The following is a 6,386-nucleotide window of genomic DNA, read 5'->3' on the forward strand; positions in this document are numbered from 1 at the left end:
AAGGTAGAACAAATATTCCCTCAAGTTCTATCGACCACCGATACAACTCTACGCACACTTAACGTTTGCTTTACCTAAAACAAGTTTGAAACTATTTTGCAAAAATAAAACTACGAGTACTTTGCGAGAATAAAATTATGAATAAATTGCAAGGTAATAAAAGTGGATAGCTTTTGTCAACAAGAAAGTCATTTGTCCCTAGACAATCAATAACAAGTATGAGTAGTCATTCTTGTAATTTTATATGAGGGAGAGGCATGAGCTAACATACTTTCTCTACTTGGATCATATGCACTTATGGTTGGACCCCTAGCAAGCATCCGCAACTACTAAAGATTATTAAGGTCGTGAAACCCAACCATGGCATTAAGTATCAAGTCCACTTTACTCCTATACGCCATAACCCACTTATCCACGTTTAGGCTGCTGTCACCCCCGCAACACTGACAATAAGCAAACCATGAACACATTACAACATCCTACAGAGGGGGCCCCTCCCTTTGCGTGACACGGAGGGCACCGTAGGACGGCATCATAAATAAAATATACAATCATACCAACTAAGATCACGATTAACCCACAGGAAAAAACAGATCTACTCAAACATCATAGGATAACCATAGATTATTGGGAAATAATATATGGAGTTGAGCACCATATTTAAGTAGAGATTACAGTGGGGGAAAGAGGTGTTACACCGCTGCATAGAGGGGGAGAGAGAGTTGGTGTTGACGGTAGCAAGATTGTTGATCTAGATCACTGTCGCGATCCTTGCCCCGGCGGCACTCCAGCGCCACCGGGAGAGAGGGGGGAAAGCCCCCCTCCTTCTTCTTCTTCTTCCTTGCCCCCAAGATGGAAGGAGCGTTCCCCCTCTGGTCCATGGCCTCCATGGCGGCGGAGGGGCAGGAGCCCCTCCGAGATTGGATCTCCCTCTCTGTTCTCTTCTGTTTCTCGTTCCCCAGATCAGGCCGAAGATCGTTTCTTATATTCCGGGAGATCCGTAACTCCAATTGCGCTGAAATTTTAACACGATTTTTTCGGATATAAGCTTCCTTGCACCCGAAGTAGAGACCCAACCAACATACGAGGTGTGCATAAGACACCTGGGCGCGCCTGGGGCCTGGGGTGCGCCCTGTTGTATCTTGGGACCTGTGGGCCCTCGTTTACATTGATTCCACCTCCCAAAATTCATGAATATTCCAAAATAATTCTCCGTAAATTTTGATTGCATTTGGAATTCGTTTGGTATGGATTTTCTGTGAGACAAAAAACATGCAACAAACAGGAACTGGCACTAGGCACTAGATCAATATGTTAGTCCAAATAAATCATACAAAATGTTGCCACAAGTATGTGAAAGTTGTATAATATTGGCATGAAACAATCAAAAATTATAGATATGACAGAAACATATCAGTCAGCTACTAAAGAAAAACCTTCATTGCATGCTATTGACTTGAGAATCTCAGGATCAATTAACCCCGCTATGCAAACTGCCAAGGCAAATCGCAGCAAAGGCATCCTATCTCCATGTCTTACAACGGTTGTGTCAACATGGATCTTCACTGGACCTGGGCAGGGTGCAGTCCATCTTCGTTCACCTTCCGGGGCCCGCTATTGCATACCAATGGTAGTTTGGTATTTGTTTAGAGTAACCTTGATAGGAATATGGCCAAGGTTAGTCATGTATCGTTGAATGAAGTAGAACATTGTCAATGGTGATAGAAACTCTCCTTCGTGGACCGCCTTCCGCCTTGCCCACCAGATCGACCAGAGTGTAAGAAGAGTCTTTACGAAATTTTCCTGACCCACTAATTCCTGCAGCTCAATCATCCACATTCGTGTGTCGTCTAGTCGGCATGCAATCAAGTGCTCCACAAGCTCTGCATCTGCAAAAGACCAAACACATTTTGCCAACCAAGTGTCCTTCCATGTATCCTCTCCTACATTACAAATTAGGCAAACCTCGGATTCCCACATGTTCCTGTGATGACAAAATGATTCTGTCAGAGTGGATTTTCGTCCTAGACGCCATGTGAAGTTCTTCAATTTTGACATGACTTTCAGACATGCGAAGTTCTTCAATTTTAATGGGACTTTCCGTTTCCACAACGTGCTCCATTGCCTCTTAGTACTTTCCGAATCTAAAAGTCCCGCTCGATGTTTAAGTCAGTCCGATCTTCTGCTTCGTTTCCATGATCATGCAATAAGCACTCCGAACGGTGAAGGAATTAGGCCATTCATAGGACTGATACATCTCAAACATATCTATAATTTTTTTTATTATTTCATGCTATTATGATATCACTTTTCAATAATTTTTAACATAATTTATATTATTTTTGTGGACTAACTATTAATTTAGTTCCAAGAGCTCGTTATTGTTTTCTGCATGTTTTTGGCTTTACAAAAAATCCATATCGACGGGGGTAAATAAAAGTTGGGGATTTAATATGATTTTATCGCGACCCAAAGATTATATAAAGTGCCAGCACCTGTCGGGAGCCCAGCCCAGGGCCCCACACGTCCAGGTGACGCGTCTAGGGGGTGACCAGTGTCGGGTGGTCGTGTGGTCCCCCTAGACACCACCTTACGTCCATTCTTCTGCCTATAAATTCCATACTTTGTGAAACCCTCCATACTAATTTTCTTCGATTTCTTCCTCCGCCGCAAGTTTCCATTCCGAGGAGATCTAATATAGAGGCATGTTTCAGCACCCTGCTAGAGGGGGAATTCACCATCGGAGGCTTCTTCATCAACCTTGTTGCCTCCGTGATCATGTGTGAGTACATAGTTCCTTTAGGACCTTGGGGTCCATAGTAGTAGCTAGATGGCATCTTTTTTCCCTTGTGATTCAATACAAAGTTCCTATGAGCCGCCTCACATAATCGGGATCCATATGATGTAAACGGTGGTGTGTTTATTGGGATATGATGAATTGCCATTTTATGATCATATTGTTCATTGAAATCCATTGATTTTTTAAATTTCTTTGTTGTATAAGTGAGTAGCTTTGTATGCCCTCCGATTTGTTTGTCTTCTTTGGCCAAGTTTGATGGGTAGTTCTTCAATGGAATTTGTGCATTGTAGTGGGTTCATATCTTGCGGTGATGTGTATCCCAATGGAATTTGTGCATTGTAGTGGGTTCATATCTTGAGGTGATGTGTATCCCAGTGACAGAAAGGAACAATACATCTATGTTATTCTTTACACTAAGGAGAAAACAATGATTTCTTTATCACACTTGCTATGAACTTAATACATCGAGATGCATGCTGGATAACGATCTATGGGTGGAGTATTAGTTGTAGATGCAATTGGATAACGGTCTCCATATCCCAGACATAATGCCTATATGAGATTATACCATGAATCAACATAGTCATAAATATAAATCTTGCAATTTAATCATTTCCCAACTGTAGTTTGTTCACCACACCTGTATGCTTGGAGAGATGCCATTGGTGAACTAATGGCCCAGGGGTATATTTTCTAATACTGAAAACTTCACCAAAATTTTTACTTCTTTGTTGTATTGCATTGTTATTTTATCTATCTATCAATTCCTACCATGCGATGCAATGTAATCTTGTAACTAGAAAGACGAGAAGCTTGACAACCTTCTTGACGTGTTTGAGGCAAGTTTGTTTTGTGTTTTGTGTGCTGGTACTAGTGACTTTATTTGTGGAAGAACTCCTTCTGGTTCGATGAACCTTGGTTCTCTACCGAGGAAAATCCTTATTGGTAGGTTACTTCACCCTTATACTCTGGTGCTACCTAATCACTCCAAGGAGAGAGCAATCAAACACAAAGCCCAGGAATCCTCCAAATTATAAGAGCTCTGCGGTATGTACAGGACTGTCCATGCATGTAGAGCATGCATATGTTAACATGGATCTTCACTGCGCCACTGCCTCCCTATCCCTGCACCATTCAGCTAAATTCATCAGATCTGCCACCAAATGAGGCGGGTTTTGCGATCGCGGATGTAATGCATGTAGCATGTTACCCCTTGGGGTCCAGCTTTGGTTCGAGATAATTGTTGCTTCTCCACTTCCAATTCTTCTGAAAAGGCCATGTTTTAACATAGAGGTACCTTCACAAATAGCCCCGCCAAACTTGTGATGGGTGATTTCCTAACTCTGCATCCAAAAACTCATAACTAGGGAAATATGGCGCCTTCAAAATTCTATCACTAAGAGAGTCCGCATCCATCAAAATTTGCTAGGACTATTTAACTAGCATAGCTATATTGACCATTTGTGTGTCTCTGAACCCTAGACCCCCTTGGTATTCTGGTATCATCATCTCTTCATGACACACATGCTGCCTTTCTCTCATCATTCTCACTCTCCTAGTAAAAAAATTCCTAGCCTCATGTCAATCTGCTAACACAGCCCACGAGGAAGAAAGAAAGACATGTAGCATGCGTGCATTGCAGGGACAAGCACGCTTCTCATAGTCATGTTAGGCTTGTCCCATAGGCGCGAACGATGTAGGCGAGGGAATCCAACTTCGACGTGTCTATGTCTCGCTTCGTGCGAGACAATTACTGCGTAGCTTGAAATGAACCCACTAACTACACGCTCATGTCACGCTGACGTACACACAATTTTTGTAGCTTTACTTTTCTTTACTTTTTTAAAAATAAAAAATATATAATATGAAAAAAATATTGTGTTGATTTTTTTAAAAGTGCCCATCGCACATTTAAAAAAAATCAAATGCAGGGTAAAAGAAGTTTGCTCAAATTTTATAAAATGTTTGTATCATTTGAAAAAATATGCATGTGACATTAAAAAATTTCGTGGGTTCCAAAAATGTGCCTAATATATTTTTGTAATATTATACAATGTAAGAAAAATGTTTCATAACATCCGTAAAAAATGATGGTACAAAATGTCCATGTGTTTCAAACAAAATGTTGTAACTTTTAAAGAAAATGTTTATCCAATGGAAAAAAAGTTCGCCATCTTTAAAAAAATGTTTCATAGCATAAAAATTAATTTTTCAACGTGTATTTGAGAAAATAATACGTATATGAAAAAAGTACTCACAAAAGTATTTGAAAAAATGTTAATCATGTATTTAATATGTTAACTCATATAAAGCTATTCTGGATGCATGTGCAAAATGTACAACATGAATGAAGAAAAGTAGGCATCTAAACATATGTTTGAAAAATGTTATCATCTATTTGAAAAATGCAAAACATGTACAAAAATATTCATGATGTAAACACAATATATAACAAGTGAAAACCAAAGAAAGAAACAAGGAAACAGAAGAATAAACAAGAAAAAGGAAAGGGGAAAAGGAAAACCATATAAAATTATATAAAAACCGAAGAAAACCATACAAACAGTAGAAAACCGATCAAAAAGGAGAAAAACAAAGAAAACAGAAGGAAATCAAAAAACGAAGAAGAAACATTAAAAGATGACAAATACACATTTATTTTAACACAGACACACGTATAGAAAACTAGTTGTCTACTAAGGGGCCCAACTAGCACTTCGTGTAGGCAATTCCTTAGACATCGCAGTTAGCAACATATAGCTCCCGCAATCCAAGCTTAGGCTCGTCTACTACATCTCGCCTGATATGAGATGAGAGCAACTAACTGAGGGGTATCCCCTGTCGGAGTCCCTCAAGTGCCCTTCTAGTGGGCTGACAACGTGTTAATTGGCGCTCTTAGCCGCCGCCACGTGTCGCATGTCGGCGCTCTCTCATGTTTTTTTTAATTATTTTCTATACGTGTTTTCAAGCTTTAGATGAGGTTTTTTCGGTTTCTTTCAGCTCTTCAGTTTCCTCCAGGTTTTCTCGAGATTTTGGCGGAAAATAAAAAATCTGTGAAAAAATTCTTTTATTTTTCTTCCGCAAGAGATGCAACTCAGAAAGGAAAAAATGTGTTTCCTTTCTCTTCCACGAGAGACATAGGTTTGCGTCTCGTGGAGGCACATGTCTACTTCCATGAACTATGCTTCTCGAAAATAAAAAAATGTGTTTTTTTCTTTCACCGGTGGTACAGATATGCTTCTCGTGGAGGCACACATTTATTTCGCGAGTGTGCCCCTTGGAAAGGAAAAAACATGTTATTTCCAAAAAATAAGGAAAGAACATATATTTTTCTCCCAGAGGCACATATTTTTGTTTCATGCAGGCACGGATTTGCTTGTGTGAGAGACACAACTCGGGATGGAAAAAGGGAGGGACAAACCTTGCTTCCGGCTCATTATTTTCTGCCGGTTTTTCCCAATTTTTTCATGAAAAAAAGTTTGTCAAAACCTATTAACTTGAAATCTAGTTTCAAAGATATCGGCGTGCGAAATCCAACGATGAAAACAGTTCAAAATTTGGATATACGGTTTAAAATATAAAACCT

The sequence above is a fragment of the Triticum urartu genome, chromosome 6 (assembly GCF_003073215.2).
Source record: "Triticum urartu cultivar G1812 chromosome 6, Tu2.1, whole genome shotgun sequence".
In the NCBI taxonomy this organism is placed as follows: domain Eukaryota; kingdom Viridiplantae; phylum Streptophyta; class Magnoliopsida; order Poales; family Poaceae; genus Triticum; species Triticum urartu.